The sequence below is a fragment of the Schistocerca gregaria genome, chromosome 4, assembly GCF_023897955.1.
Source record: "Schistocerca gregaria isolate iqSchGreg1 chromosome 4, iqSchGreg1.2, whole genome shotgun sequence".
In the NCBI taxonomy this organism is placed as follows: domain Eukaryota; kingdom Metazoa; phylum Arthropoda; class Insecta; order Orthoptera; family Acrididae; genus Schistocerca; species Schistocerca gregaria.
This window is the reverse complement of record NC_064923.1, coordinates 227,042,505-227,059,303: the sequence shown is the minus strand read 5'-3', so window position 1 is coordinate 227,059,303 and position 16,799 is coordinate 227,042,505.

The window sequence follows — 16,799 nt, the reverse complement described above, 5'->3', positions numbered from 1 at the left end:
AATAACAAAATATGTAGTTCATAATTAATCAGTCTATATGCTGTCAGAGCTGTTAAGAAGGATCAGTAAAGTTGAATGTCTCTATAGTACATGATATTTGAAAACGGTATTTGTTGCAAATATTGACTGTATGTAAGTAATATATCTTGTGAAAAGAAGTGAAATTGAAATAATAATAGCTGATGTAAGGATACACAAGACTACTGGGAAAAGTAGGAATAAGGCAAGTAAGTGCATTTTGGCTGCAGATGAAAATCAATATCGTCTGTAGTTGTCAAATTGGTCAGTCAAAGTAAAGCAAGATAAATATGTGTTACCATAAGACTATTCTATGTAGAGGCAAAAAATGTTAAAGAAATCAGAATGACTTAACAAAGCAGAAGCGTATAGTACATGTATAAATTGCAAATCATACAAAATAAAAAAAAACTGGTGATGAGATATAGCTCGTTGCACCTGTATACCATGAGGAAATTAATGGCATAGTTAACACAAACAAGGGTAATATCAGCAGGTGCTAAATATCAGTGTATATATTATGTAAAGGCGTCATTAGTTCAGTATTTCAAGTGGAACATGCATGACTAGTCTAGGAGTAATATGTGAGTGTACTAATTAATGTCATGTTCTTCTGCAATAGCTGGAAAATAGTATCTGCACCTCCATTCATCCATTTTGTTTTTTCGTGAACTTCAAATTATCATAATACATTTCTCATTATAACAGTGTCATCTCTGTGTCATCACTTTTCTCTACTTTATCATTCGCATTTAATCATTATTATCATTAGGAGGACATCATAATGTCTCCATTATTATTTTATAAAATATTACCATAATGAAATTGAAACTTATATGTAGCATACATAGAAATATCATCAGTACATGTCATTCTTGGAATTGCTGTAATACCCATATAGCGAACTGGAAAACAATTGATTAGTGACCACACATAACAGAGTTTGCAGTTTATGGATGCTATCCTTAAGTTTATACTTCGTTGTTTGTTGTAAAACCTGCGAGAAAAGAGAAATTAGCTGGTATATGACGGAGGATGGCCTTTGTTGCAATTGTTTCATTGATTTTCTATTAATGTGTTACATACCCTTGATGCTTCAAAATGTACATATGTTTACCTCTTTTTATTTTACTTACATTGTAACAATTCTTTCTGAAATAGTGAAAGAGCATGATAAGTAAATATTAATGACTATATACAGTAAACATGGGAAATTTTGTCTAAAGGGCAGCTATCTGTAAAAACATAGTAGTGCATAAAATGATACTAAGCTACAAGACAAATAACAAATACATAGTACAGAGTGGAAATAAAGTGCTAAAACTAGAGAAAAACACAGAAGGAATTATTACTTCATACTGAGACAGTGTAGTATCAAATATCAAGCCAATCAGGAAAAAACTGGTTCCATTCAGTAAAATGTTTTGCATTACTGATATGATGGTTCGCTCCTGACTTTCCGTATGCAAAACTTCTATATGTACAACATGTGGATATGTCTTGTTCTGTATGAACTACTCCACAGCACCTCGAACATGTTTCACCTACTTTTGTGTTTCTTGGGAAGATGATGAGTACGTACTAATAATTAGTGATAGATGCTAAATTTGCGGAGATGACTTACCTGTTTCTTTTGTCTCTATCTTTGTTCACCTGCACCCTTAATATTGTTGACTGCAATGTGGATAACTTCATGGTGACGTAGTCATCGTGAAGCAGGAAACGATTCTAATTCCTTAATTTTATTCAGTGGTTCAACATTCTTTAATACCATGTACAGAGACAACAATGTAGAAATATTTGGAATGGAGTTAATAATTTCTTGAAATGTTTATGCCAGTCGGTGTGTTTCTTATGACAATACAGATGACTAAGCTTACCAGTTTCTTTCGTAATGCGTCAGATGGGTTTCATAAAGCATGGTACCTGGGTGTGTCATTAGGTGTAATGTTTCTAGCTTTCAGAGTACGTGTCCATGTAGCTGATCTGAACTGTGCTCCATTATCAGAATCAACTTCTTGTACATGGACAACAATCGGTAAGTAATGTTTTGATAAAGGTGCTGATACAGTTTTGGCTGTAGCCTTCTGTAACTGTGTGAATGTTACAATTGTAGAGGTTCGTTCTACTGCTACGAAAATGTAAGAAAATCCGTATTTGCTTCTGGGAATAGTTCCATAGGAATCCACGGTGGCCATGTGACATAATTTAGTTGGCATAATGGGGTATAATGGAGCGAGTTAAGAAGTCCTTCCATGTAGCTAGTGCACACTGTATACTTTTCTCGTATTTGGAAAGTACCAATTCTGTCTGAGAATGAGGAAACACTTTTTCGTGAACCATAATGTGCATGAATTAAGTGCCTGTACCAAGAAATTTGTTGGCTATATCTTCAGGTATACTTAAGAACCAATTGTCACTATGTAGATGTCTATATCGAAAGATAATATTGTTGTGCACTTCTTAATGAAGTCTGATTGCTGAATTGGTCTTGTGATGCCAAAGCTGCTTAATAGTTTTCCAGATACTGTCCTTATCGTGTTCTTTGGGAAGGTCCTTAAGAGGTAAAGAAGTAAGGTTTTCAAACGCTACTTATTCTAAGTACAAAGTACTGTAATTAGTTTTGCCAAAACCTGTGGCAACGAGTTGTTATCTGGTAGTAAGAGAACGGAATAAAGCATCAGCTACTACGTTTTGAGAACAGGGAATATGGGTTACAGTAAAGTCAAATTCTTGTAAATAACTTCCATCGTCTGAGATGGTGGTGAGAAAATTTTGTGGAAAGTATAAATTGAATGCCATGGTGGTCAGTATAATCAGTGGTATGTCTTCCATACAAAGTGAGTCTACATTTGACATAGGCCCAAACAACAGATAAGGTTTACAACTCTGTAATCGAATACTTGCGTTCCGCAGCAAACAGACTGCGGCTCACAAATGCAATGCTTTTAATAACAATGAAGAAATCGTCTTCTGTCTCTTCGAAAACGTATAAGACGAGAGCTGTTTGGGAAATGCCAGTTGCGATCGAAAAGTTCTTAATGGGATGAGGGTGTGGCAGTATCGGTACATTCAAAAGTACTTGCTTAAGCTTAAAGAATTTGGGAAGAGCATCCCATGTTCAGGTAGTATTTTCGCTTGTTAATTGACATAGTCTCGGGGTAACCAGTGCGAATAATGAATGAGGCAACAAAAATGTTTATCAGCCCCAGCAAGCTGCGAAGTTGCTTTCATGCAATAGGAATTGCAATGTCTCAAATTGCTTGAAGATCTTCTGGATTGTGCACTAGGCCGTAGGCAGAAGTGAGATGGCCTACAAATGTATTAGCAGCGTCACCAAAGTGGGATTTACTCAACTTAACTATGAGGCCTTGATGAAGAAATGTGTGAAGTAAAACTTGAATTGCTATAATCAGAGCAAGTGGGTTCAGAAAATAAAATGTCATAAACCTAAGTGCTTATTCTGTCTTTCAATTCAGTTGGTATCTCTGTGTTCATATCTTGTATGAACGCAGCAGAAGTTATTTTCAAACGAAATGTTAGTTTACAAAACTGATACTAATTGCCTAAACAGAGAAATGCCACATATTTTATACAGTTGGGGTGAAGTCTGTAACACCCCAAGAAACCCGAGAACCCATATAAGAATGTCATGATAATTTAAAGTAGGGAACAGTGTTATCCTGACAGATACGACAACTTTGACAATAATATAACACCTTCAAGTTTTGAAGAACATCAGTTTCAACAATTACTGAGTATGTCATGATATAAAGCTAGAAAGAAAGAAAGATTATACATAGCTATCAAATATCTTAGTAATAACCGCAAATCAGTACGACAAAAGCTAAGTCCAAAGTAATATGTCGGTCACAGATAACATTTACTGTGAAAGAGAGTTGTAAACGCTGTGAAAAGGAAGTTCAATGCGTCTACATTGCCCGATCATAGAAAAGTTAGTCGCTTGCTAGCTTGCTTGCTAAGTCGAGAGAGAGCACAGCTTGTTATGGTACTACAAAACGAACGCTACGAGATTGTTTCTTTAAAGAGAAAAGTAATATTGTGTGATAGAGATGGACTGACTTTGTTCTCAGTGATTCTGACTTGAGAACTTGAACTGAAGTGATATTATGGTAGTGTACGACGAGTTAATGAACTTTAATTATTGGAGTTATTATTGTTGGACTCAGCCTTCATCACAGTGGACAGCAACAACGAAGAATGGACATAGTATTTAAGACTGCAATACCTCATTATCCAGGAGCAGGAAACATTAATAGGACCAAACGAACATAATACAAATACGCCGATTGTAAAAGTTGTCGTAATTGTCACGATCACCGAATTGAAAAGAATCGTTAATGATATGATCCATCGGTGTGCGTGTGGTGTGATGATTATAAACTAATTGCTAAGAAGAAACAATAAAATTATTCGTCAGTAATTGAAACCTCACGTGTTGGCTCCATCAGTAATTGAACTGTGTGATAGTTGATAAATAAAATTAATTAACTGTGAACATTTTAATCAAAAGAGTGACTTGATGAACATTGAGCATTGAAAGGAGAGTTTTGCCGAAATAATGTCAAGACGCACGAAAGCAAGATCGCATTATAGATTATCTCTGGATTTGCGTCGTGCCGTAGTGAACAATTCTGCCCAGCAACGTAACAACTACTACTGATACTGAACTGCAAATGTGGTGTGAAACGACGCCGGTGATGAACGAATCACTCAGTACTGCAACAACTAACTAAGCGGGCATAGCAAATCATCATAAAACCATAACCGACAATTAGAAAAAGCAGTTCGCATCGCTGAGTAGTTTGTGCGGACTCGCAAACGGACTTTCCTACATTACGCGAGGAACAATTTTCTTTTTAGAGATTTTCAGGTGCTGTTCCACGTTATCCGACGCGGACAACCATCACTGCGCTTCACGTCTCCATTTACCGACCGAGCTGTTGCAGTAGCGGTTCAACATCAACAGCGACAACAAAAAGGAGAGAGGGGACGTCACATCAGAAATGTGTGAAGCAAAACTTGTATTGTTATGGTCAGAGCAAGTGGATTCCGAAATTAAAATGTGATAAACATACGTGGTTATTATGTCTTTCAATTCAGTTCGTTTCACTGTGTTCGTACCTCGTATGAACGCAGCTGAAGATATTCTCAAACCAAATGTTAGTTTACAAAACTGGTAGCAATTGCCTAAACAGGGAAATGCCACGTATTTTATACAGTTGGGGTGAAGTTAGATCAGCTGAAAACCCTTTAAATATAGTGTTGAATAAACAGATGAACCATGAAATTTCTGTAAAAGTTCATCTAAACTCTGTGATCAATCAATTTCCGTTACTATAAAATTGTCGTTGATCTGACGTGAATCGAGAACAAGACATAATGATCCATCCTTTTTAGTAACAATATGCAGTGGACTTATGTACTGACTAACAGCTTCGTCAAGCGTCGCTTGAAGTTCCTGTTTGACTTGTTCTCTATAAATAAATGGTACGTAATAATGTTTAGAATTGAAACAATCGTGATATTTGACCTGAAATTCATAGTAGTTGTAATTTTTTTCAAATATTCGTGAATGCTACAGAAAATTGGCACGTAGTTGTTGCCATTCGTAATCAGTTGTTGTTTGGCTTACAGTTACCTTGTATTCCATATCGTCTGGTACAATATAACAACGAAAAAGAGTGTTACTGTAAAAAGATGTATACAAATGCGTATTTTTGGTAATACAAATAAGTTCAATTCTATTACTGTTTTCTTCCTTAGATGATAAAGTTTGTTGAAATTCCAAAGCAACTTGGTTGTAATTTTGATTTAGTATGAGGTAGGAGTTTTTGAAATCCTAAATATCTTTGTTTGACCAGAATGTATATACCTAACATAACATCGGTGGTGAGTAAGCGAACGATCCCAAAATTAGAATAAAATGTAAATGTGATGTCGTACGTCGACGCCATTACTAGAAACTGCACCACATGCAATTTTGTTCTGCTCACTGGAAAAGTCAGACAGAATTTCTCGTGGTTACCTTTATTAAATGCAGCATAACTTATCACAGTAACAAGAGTACCTGAAACTATCACAGCAGTAAATTTATGCGTTCCTGTTTATACACTCCTGGAAATTGAAATAAGAACACCGTGGATTCATTGTCCCAGGAAGGGGAAACTTTATTGACACATTCTTGGGGTCAGATACATCACATGATCACACTGACAGAACCACAGGCACATAGACACAGGCAACAGAGCATGCACAATGTCGGCACTAGTACAGTCTATATCCACCTTTCGCAGCAATGCAGGCTGCTATTCTCCCATGGAGACGATCGTAGAGATGCTGGATGTAGTCCTGTGGAACGGCTTGCCATGTCATTTCCACCTGGCGCCTCAGTTGGACCAGCGTTCGTGCTGGACGTGCAGACCGCGTGAGATGATGCTTCATCCAGTCCCAAACATGCTCAGTGGGGGACAGATCCGGAGATCTTGCTGGCCAGGGTAGTTGACTTACACCTTCTAGAGCACGTTGGGTGGCACGGGATACATGCGGACGTGCATTGTCCTGTTGGAACAGCAAGCTCCCTTGCCGGTCTAGGAATGGTAGAACGATGGGTTGACGGTTTGGATGTACCGTGCACTATTCAGTGCCCCCTCGACGATCACCAGAGGTGTACGGCCAGTGTAGGAGATCGCTCCCCACACCATGATGCCGGGTGTTGGCCCTGTGTGCCTCGGTCGTATGCAGTCCTGATTGTGGTGCTCACCTGCACGGCGCCAAACACGCATACGACCATCATTGGCACCAAGGCAGAAGCGACTCTCATCGCTGAAGATGACACGTCTCCATTCGTCCCTCCATTCACGCCTGTCGCGACACCACTGGAGGCGGACTGCACGATGTTGGGGCGTGAGCGGAAGACGGCCTAACGGTGTGCGGGACCGTAGCCCAGCTTCATGGAGACGGTTGCGAATGGTCCTCGCCGATACCCCAGGAGCAACAGTGTCCCTAATTTGCTGGGAAGTGGCGGTGCAGTCCCCTACGGCACTGCGAAGGATCCTATGGTCTTGGCGTGCATCCGTGCGTCGCTGTGGTCCGGTCCCAGGTCGACGGGCACGTGCACCTTCCGTCGACCACTGGCGACAACATCGATGTACTGTGGAGACCTCACGCCCCACGTGTTGAGCAATTCGGCGGTACGTCCACCCGGCCTCCCGCATGCCCACTACACCCCCTCGCTCAAAGTCCGTCAACTGCACATACGGTTCACGTCCACGCTGTCGCGGCATGCTACCAGTGTTAAAGACTGCGATGGAGCTCCGTATGCCACGGCAAACTGGCTGACACTGACGGCGGCGGTGAATAAATGCTGCGCAGCTAGCGCCATTCGACGGCCAACACCACGGTTCCTGGTGTGTCCGCTGTGCCGTGCGTGTGATCATTGCTTGTACAGCCCTCTCGCAGTGTCAGCAGCAAGTATGGTGGGTCTGACACACCGGTGTCAATGTGTTTTTTTTTCCATTTCCAGGAGTGTATTTCAAAGATGGGGTGTGAAGCTGCTTTCTTAGTCTGGTTCTTTTCTTGTTAAAGCGTTTCTCTAATGTCGTCGAAAGTGATTATATTTTCTTAGTGTTTAGTGACATATTAATTGCTGACTGTCGTTTCAGGCTGAAACAACGGTGTTGTTCTCTGCTCTTTCTTACTTGTTGAAGCTTGTTGAGGCATCTCAATAATTTGTTCAGTTCTGCTGTTGTGGTCATTAGGGTTTTGAGGTGGGTGTAAACGAACGTCAAGTTCTTTCAGAATAAGTGGAGTTGTTGTCGAAGTTGGTCTTGATTATGAAAAAAAAGTTGTTATTACCGTAATTACACTGAAAATTCTGAATATGATCTCTTAGTTTGTTGCTGTAATTATTCTAATACAAAATATTTCGGTTGAAATGCGATGTCTGCTTTCTGTACACGAAATTATTATCTGGTGATGCAGTATTATTGCTATTGTTTTGTAGGTTCATGTATGTTTGCGGCGAACCATTAAAGTTTGTTTGATATTGCTGAAAATACTGTTATCCGGAATTTCCAACTTCCTGGTTGTTGAGAATTCTGGTTTTTGCTACCAAACAGTTGGTACTGTTGTTGTTTTTGTGAATATTGAATATTAAAATTTCTGAAAGTTGTTGCCATTGCTAAACCTCTTATTGATAAAGGAATGGTCAGAACATTATACTTCCAAGAACTGTAAAAAAATCTGGAAATGCATTAATGCTTTCTTTTTGTTGCTCCATTAACAGGGAGATTCGTAATGAACACGGTCATTTAGAGAGGTATAGCTGTATTAATGTTGATTGACTATATGGCTCGGTAATGTGCTGATTTTCTTGAACCATGTTATCAAAGAATTACTTATGGTGGTGAAGGTATAATTTTCAAAGGACGGTAAATTGATTAACTGATGTTTAGTTCCTCGTATTATAGTTTCCGAACAATAAGCTGACAAAAAGCTGTTGATTCCCGTCTTGCGGGCATAATAACATCGGAAACCTTTCCACATGATCACGTGAGTACAGATCAAAGCTCCGCCAATATACTGCACTTTTGTTTCTTTTGTACGCCATACTACCGCCGTCTGACATGTGCATATCACTATCTCATGACTTCTGTCAACTCAGAGTCGATTTGCACGTGCTCTTCACTGCAGGTGGGGACGCTGCTCTACACGGGCCCTAAGTATACAATTTATGTTGTTCAATGCCACTAGCGCAAACGTTTCGCAGCACGACCGAGCGTGCCCAACAGTGCTCCAGTAATAAACTCAATTGATAAGTGCTTCATAGAGCACAGCCGTTAACATTGCTTTTTCCGGGAACCATAATGCTGACATTTTCGTAGAGTAGAAGAAACACATCACGTACAAGAAGTACTGCAAATCGAATTCCTTCCATGTAGATATCAACTGCAGAACTTGGAAACAAACATGATTTCACAACAAGAATCTATAGGGGCTCCTCATAGCACATCTCAATTCAGACGAAAGAGAAATCACATGAAGCGGAGCGTTAGAAGGTTAAAGCGAAACTTCACATTTGACGTCGCATTAACTGTCCCCAAACAGACTACAACCACATCGTGGGCTTAGGCAAATATCAAAGGACAGTCTTCTTGTAGAAGTAAATTCGGACATTCAGAATCACAGGCGTAACCCCGAACTGTTCATGATTTACAAATTCTCAACGAAAAGGTGAAATTTCATCCAGACCCTAGTGCTTCTTTTACTCCACTTACCAGGCAACATACGAATAAATTTGATGCTCAAAAGTTAAGCAATGAAACCTGCATTTCACGAATCATAACGACAAAAGAATTTCTACTGTTAAGACGTTTACAGTACCAGAAAAACACAATACTACTAACCAATGTTGTACACTATAATTCAATCCATCACCAGTCGAAACACATTTGAGATGAACGCAATCTGTCCGTCCAGGCTGGAAATTCAAGATAATCTTCGTGCAATCAGTACTCAGATTTCACAGGAGTGCATTAAACAAGTACTTGATAAATATAAGCATTTGTTTGGTGGGACGCTGCGTTAATCCTAGGATTTCACAATAAAAATTATGCTTAAATATAATGTCATAACTAAATTTCACAGAGCACATTCAGTAGCATAAGCTATTGGAAAGTAAGTAACAGACTGGTGTCCTGCAAACCATTTCAGATGTACTGCGACACATTTCAGAACGCAAATAGGCGTTTTATATGGTAATCGCTAGCAAAGACGATAGTAAATGTAGCATTTGTGCAGATTTCAAAGCCACTGTAAATGCTCAAACGGTGAGCGATTCATTTCCACTACCACTCACCGAGAAAATAATAAAGAGATTAGGAAGAGGAAGAATTTTCTCTGAAATAGATTTAGCAGATACTTACCTGCAACTCGCTCTTGACAATGAAATAAAAAAAAATCACGATAAGTAAAATACAGGAGGCCTCCTGCATTGTATCAGGTTTAGTGCCTTCGCTTCGGATGAATCTCAGCTTCTACGGTGCACCAACATTTCTTAAGGCAACGTGTCATCTTCTGATTATTGGGACAGTATATTTCAGTCAGGAAAGAGGCCGGGTGAATATATCAGGAATTTGGAAAGTCATTTCCAAGTCTTAACTAACGAAGGACAAAATTCGACCTGCAAATGTACTTTTTCCTTAATACAGAAGATGAATGTTTAGAACATATCATTGATGCTCAGAATGCGCATCCCATTATCAGATATTTACACTGGCGTGACGAGAATCATGGGCAGCGATATGCACGTATGCAAATTGCAGTGGAATCGCGTACACAAGGTATAAAAGGCCAATACATTGGCGGAGCAGTCATTTGCACTCAGGCAATTCAAGGGAAAGGCTTCCGACGTGATCATGGCCGCACAATGTGAATTAACAGATCTTAAGCGCGGAATGGGAATTGGAGATTTACTGCGACAACAGTGTGACGAGAACAGCAAAATTCTTGCATTACTTCTCATCATGGATAATGCAGTGGCCGACGGCCTTCACTTAACTACAGAGAGCAGTGACCGTTGGCTAGAGTTGTCAGTGCTAACGGACAAGCAACATCGCCTCAAGTAACAGCAGAAATCAATGTGAGACAACTACAAATGTACCCGTTAGGACAGATCGACTTATCCCTCAGCGAATCTCCTATGCTCGTGATCAAATCGGCTGAACTCTGGATGACTGGAAAACCGTGGCCTGGTCACATGAGCCCCTAGTTTCAGTTGGTAAGAGCTGATGGCATGGTTCAAGGATGGCGTAGACTCCACGAAACCAAGGACCCAAGTTGTTAACAACAAGGCACGGTGCAAGCTAGCGTCTTCTCGATAATTGTGTCGGCTGTCTTTACATGGAAAGGAATGGGTCCTCTGTTCGAGCTGGACAGATCATTGACCAGAAAGAGTTATTTTCAGCTACTTGGAGGCCATTTGTAGCCACTAACGGCCTTCATGCTCCCAAACAACGATGGGATTTTATGGATGTCAATGCTGCATGTGATCGGGCCATATTTATTCGCAGTTGATTTGAAGAACGTTCTGGACAAACCCAGTGAATAAATTGGCCACCCAGGTGACTTCCCGACATGAATCCCATCTAACATTCATGGGAGATAATCTAGAGGTCAGCTCGTGCACAAAATCATGCACGGGCAATAATTTCGCAGGTATGGGGGGCTACATGGACAACATCGCCCTGTAATTCTGGTGGGAACTACCAACGACTTGTTGAGTGCATTCCAGTCGAGTTGCTGCACTACACTGGGCAAAAGTAGGCCCAACACGATATTAACAGGTGCGCATTATCTTGGTCACCTCAGCGTAGAAGCCATAGAAAATTACGTTTTCTAGATGTTAACAATAACAATCAAATAGAGCCGTGTGTGTGTTAGAGCCTGCCCTTCATTAACGTTTCTGCTCTTCGTATCTCGGCGACGGGTTTGCATGCGTCATGCGAGCGTCACTCCGAGATGATCGCATTGCATTTATGGTCCTCCCAGGACAGAGTGTTGGCTCACTGTCCGGCCTAGTAACTAGGGTTGCTCAGTGATGACGTGGAAGAGTGCATGTACCATATTTGAAGAAGTTGTGCCCTCCCCCAGCGTTTGTGATTCGCATTTTCAGAGTCGGGATGTTCCTTTTCTACTGATGTGGTTTGTGAATGCTGCGAAGTCAGTATTTCCTATACACCCAAGAACTGGTGTAGAAAGAAAAATGTTAGCACCTCTTCGTATGTGTGATTGGTGTGTTGGTTGTCATTATCAAAAACTACTATTCTCTGAGTGAGACTTTCCTACACAGAGTGAATCTGGGTTCTTGCACGTAATGCTGTCCAAGTAATGACCGTCATTTTGTCATTAATCCCCCAACGAGGATCAGCATTCTGGATTGCCATTACAAAACTGAGTTATTTTAAGCCTACTAGAAAAAGGCAAACAGAATTTACAATGTAATGTTGATTGCTTCATGGAAATCTTATTTCATTATTTGTTTACTAACAACAAATTCATTTCGTAAATTGTGTGCTTCTTTCAAAGGTTCGTAGGCTAAAATTTCAAAAGGAGTTGTTCTCCTTCATACATTCATACTGAGTGAAAGTTAAAACATAAAATGAGCTTTCATTTATTTCTGTTGTTGTCATATGGTTAAACTTTCCTCTGTGTGTCTTTCAGAGTACCAATTGTCAGAGAGAGAGAGAGAGAGAGAGAGAGAGAGAGAGAGAGAGAGAGAGAGAGAGAGAGACAGAGAGAGAGAGAGAGAGAGCGATGTCTGGGTCATATTATGACGATTCCTCATAAAACATCAAAATATTTTTTCCACGTGTTTGAACTGAAATTAATACTATCGAGGTTTTCACTGTTGAAAGTAGGCTAAAATTAATTTTCAATAACACAATTTTGCTAAATGTTTTTAAAAATTCCTTAAATGCAGTACTTAACAACTTATCGTTCTTTTTGTGAGCCCCATTAAATATTCTATTATTGGTCATTGGTGAGGTGAAGTATTGGTAAGCGGGGCAGATGAGATGCTGGAATTGAATGCTGACCAAATTTTAGAAGACAAAAATTTATTTTCACCGCCTTAATTAAAACAGAGCACTGGCAACAACACAACGATTAATTCGCAGTTGCAAATTGCGGTTATTTACACCGATTATTCAACTGTAGCGAAAATAATTCAAAAATTTTTAAAAGAATAACAGCCTTATGGCTCCAACTTTAAATTAATAAAAAATGGCTCTGAGCGCTATGAGACTTAACATCTTAGGTCATCAGTCCCCTAGAACTTAGAACTACTTAAACCTAACTAACCTAAGGACATCACACACATCCATGCCCGAGGCAGAATTCGAACCTGCGTCCATAGCAGTCTCGCGGTTCCGAACTACAGCGCCTAGAACCGCATGACCATCTAGGCCGGCTTTAAATTAATAAAAAATTTCTTAATACAAATATAACTTTAACATAACTGCAGATCTGATCTCACTAGTTGTGAAAAGAAGTTAATTATTAGGACTTGTGAAAATGAAAATTTAAAATTTGTAAAAAATTTCCAAAATACTCAACCAACAGGATCTTATAAATAGGTGTATTAACTATTATAGAAAATATTTGTCAGTATGATATTATGATAGCCTGAAATATCTACACACCAATCAGCACATTGTGAACGTTTAGAGTTCACATCGGCCGCGCGGTTTCATTCCGTGCTCGAGAGCTCAAGTGACGACAACAGGCAGGAGGGCCCGCGCACTCCAATAACGGCTTCTAGAACACACAGACCCAGTATTAACACACAGTTCACTAAAATAACAAAACCAACAGCAAAGCACTGGGTAGCGCCAAATGCAGGAAGAGATGTAAATATTATAGTGTGACAACCGCAGTTATCCATAAATTTATAAGCCACAACTGGCCCAAGGTGACAATCCACCAAAGCACCGTTTGACGGTGTTACTCTTATATACTACTGGCCATTAAAATTGCTACACCACGAAGATGACGTGCTAAAGACGCGATATTTGACGAACAGGAAGAAGATGCTGTGATATGCAAATGATTAGCTTTTCAGAGCATTCACAGAAGGTAGGCGCCGGTGGCGACATGTACAAAGTGCTGACATGAGGAAAGTTACCAACCGATTCCACATACACAAACGGCATTTGACCGGCGTTGCCTGGTGAAACGTTGTTGTGGTGCCTTGTGTAAGGAGGAGAAATGCCTACCATCACGTTTCCGATTTCGATAAATGCCGGATTGTAGCCAATCGCGATTGCGGTTTATCGTATCGTGACATTGCTGCTCGCGTTGATCGAGCTCCAATGACACTCAGCAAAATATGGAACCTATGGGCTCAGGAGGGTAATACGGCCTCGTATCACCAGCAGTCGAGATGACAGGCATTCTATCTGCATGGCTGTTAATGGATCGTATAGCCACATCTCGATCCCTAAGCCGGCACATGGGGACGTTTGCAAGACAACCATCTGCAAGAACAGTTCGACTACGTTTGCAGTAGCATGGACTATCAGCTCGGAAACCGTGGCTGCGGTTACCCTTGACACTGCATCACAGACAGAAGCGCCACGATGAACGTGGGTGCACGAATGACTAAACGTCATTTTTTCCGATGAATCCAGGTTCTGTTTTGTTTTCAGCATCATGGTGGTGGTATCCGTGTTTGACGGCATCGCGGTGAACGCACATTGGAAGCGTGTATTCGTCATCGCCACACTGGCGGTATTACCCTGCGTGATGGTATGGGGAGCCATTGGTTACACGTCTCGGTCACCTCTTATTCGCACTGACGGCAGTTTGAACAGTGGACGTTGCATTTGAGATGTGTTACGACCAGTGGCTCTACCGTTCATTAAATCCCTGCGAAACCCTACACTTCAGTAGGATATGCACGACCCCTTGTAGCAGATGCCGGCCTTTCTGGATACAGAAAATGTTCGACTGCTACCCTGGCCAGCACAGATCTCTCACTAATTGAAAACGTCTGGTCAATGGCGGCCGAGCAACTGGCTGGCCACAACGCGCAAATCACTACTCTTGATGAACTGTGGTATCGTGTTGAAGCTGCATGGGAAGCTGTACCTGTACACGGCATCCAAGCTCTGACTGAATGCCCAGGCGTATGAAGGCCGTTATTAGGGCCAGGGGTGGTTGTTCTGGGTACTGATTTCTCAGGATATATGCACCCAAATTGCGTGAAAATGTAATCACATGTAGGTCTAGTTTAATATTTATGTTCAATGAATACCCGTTTATCATCTGCATTTCTTCTTTGTGTAGCAATTTTAATGGCCAGTAGTGTAGTTGCCAAAAAGCAAGAAGTTTGCAATTGAAACTGAAATTAGCGGCTGAAGTTTTATACAGAAACTAAACTTTGATTCATAAAATTGGCCACTTAATATATTAACAATAGTAATAAATGAAAGAATCGCCTATTATCAGCCACACTATTAATTCAAGATAACTGCAACGGAACCAGGGCACGCCGCAGTTACATAGACTTGCAGTACCAAGTATCCCGGACTCACGTCCAAGTGGTTTAAGGAATAACTAACTAAAATCAAAGTGGCTACACGGAGCAATCACATTCAAAAGTTCCACCACAAAATGGCTCACCATTTAAAGTTACTCCTGGAGCCCGCTGTTAACCTGCACGCCAGGATAAACTCCTGCACTCTCCTCAGGATTCGGGATAGACACGAGTCTCAAACAGAGCCAATGTTGACCGGTGACTGCTTCCGGATTCGAGATCCGCTCGCTGCCAGACAAAGTCCCCGGAATTTCAACACCGTGCGTCCTCGCAGCACACAAAGCGCTGTCTGACTACTCGCGATGCTCCGTGCGCTGCTTTCCCTGTGTCACAGTCGGTGACCGAGTTTCTGTCACTATGCCCGACCGAGTCTCATCTCGCGAGCCGCGGCCGTCCAACCAGGGCGCCGCAAAGCGCCTAACTTCAACAGAGAAACTATCCTGCCAAGAGCATTGCAGGAAGTAACAGCTCAGCCATATTATACATTTTGTCTATTCTGAAATGCAACTGAGGCAAATAAACGTTGCTATATGTTTTTTTATGCATGATTGAACAACCCCTCTTAATTTCATGCTCCCAACCATTTCATTTGTAGAATCTTACAGATCATTAGAATCCAGGCCCGTTTAAATCATTTGCGTAAAAGATTTCAGTGTTCAAGGGAGGCGGGGGATCCAATTAAGCCCCCATTATTGAACTATTGTGAGATTAAGCTAGTCAGTGTCAAGTAGTACCCTAATTTAGGAAGATATCACTAGTCAGAATAGAGTGTACCGTTTGTCTCATGAGTGTAGAATCACGGATAGAGATCATGGGGGCAGGTGGAAAGACTTCAAGAGATTAACTAATCTGCTTTTCCTGATATTAAAAAACATGAATAAATTGTCGACTGAAACAAGTTGTGATATTATATACCATTTGCGGTTAACTTTTCGGTTTCGAGATGAGGCTAAGGTTGTTGAAATAGAACATTCAGTAATATTTTAACTTACCCACCCAGTAATCTATGACAGATTAAGCAGATTTATATCTGAATCCCTTGATAAGAATGAGTCATCTGTTAAATTGCGTGAAAGATGGCTTTATGAAAATTTATCAAGGACAGCTAACAATGAGTTGGCCAGCCGATATTTCTTTGTATTAAAAAACGTGATGATTTGCCCATCCAGTATACTGAAGATATTCGGAAGGCCATATTAGAACTGTGCCTTAAGGTTGATGACTAGGAAGCGATTAATAGTACCCTAGAAGTTGTGCACTTGAAAGACGGTTCTCGTATTGTATTCTCTAACAAAGTTGATACTTTTGCCGAGTTATGTGCCCGTCCTGAAAAGTAATAGGCCTGAAATATTTACTGTGCTCTCAGAATCGATTGTCACGCATATTGCTCGATGGAATGTCCGCGCATCGCTGACACAACTCTCTGCCAATAGAGTGCTATCCATGGTTGGTGTAATATGATGTGTGTAACGTAAATATGTAGGTGTGTGAGAAACAGATGCTGTAATCGACCCTTCCAATAGCAGAAGACGAAGAATGGAAAAGCATACGAGAATACTGAAAAAATAATTCTGTATATAAAGGTACACGAAAATCTAATAGTCATGGAGGATTGGAATGCGTTTGTAGGGGAAGAAGTGGAGGAATGGTTCACAGAATACTA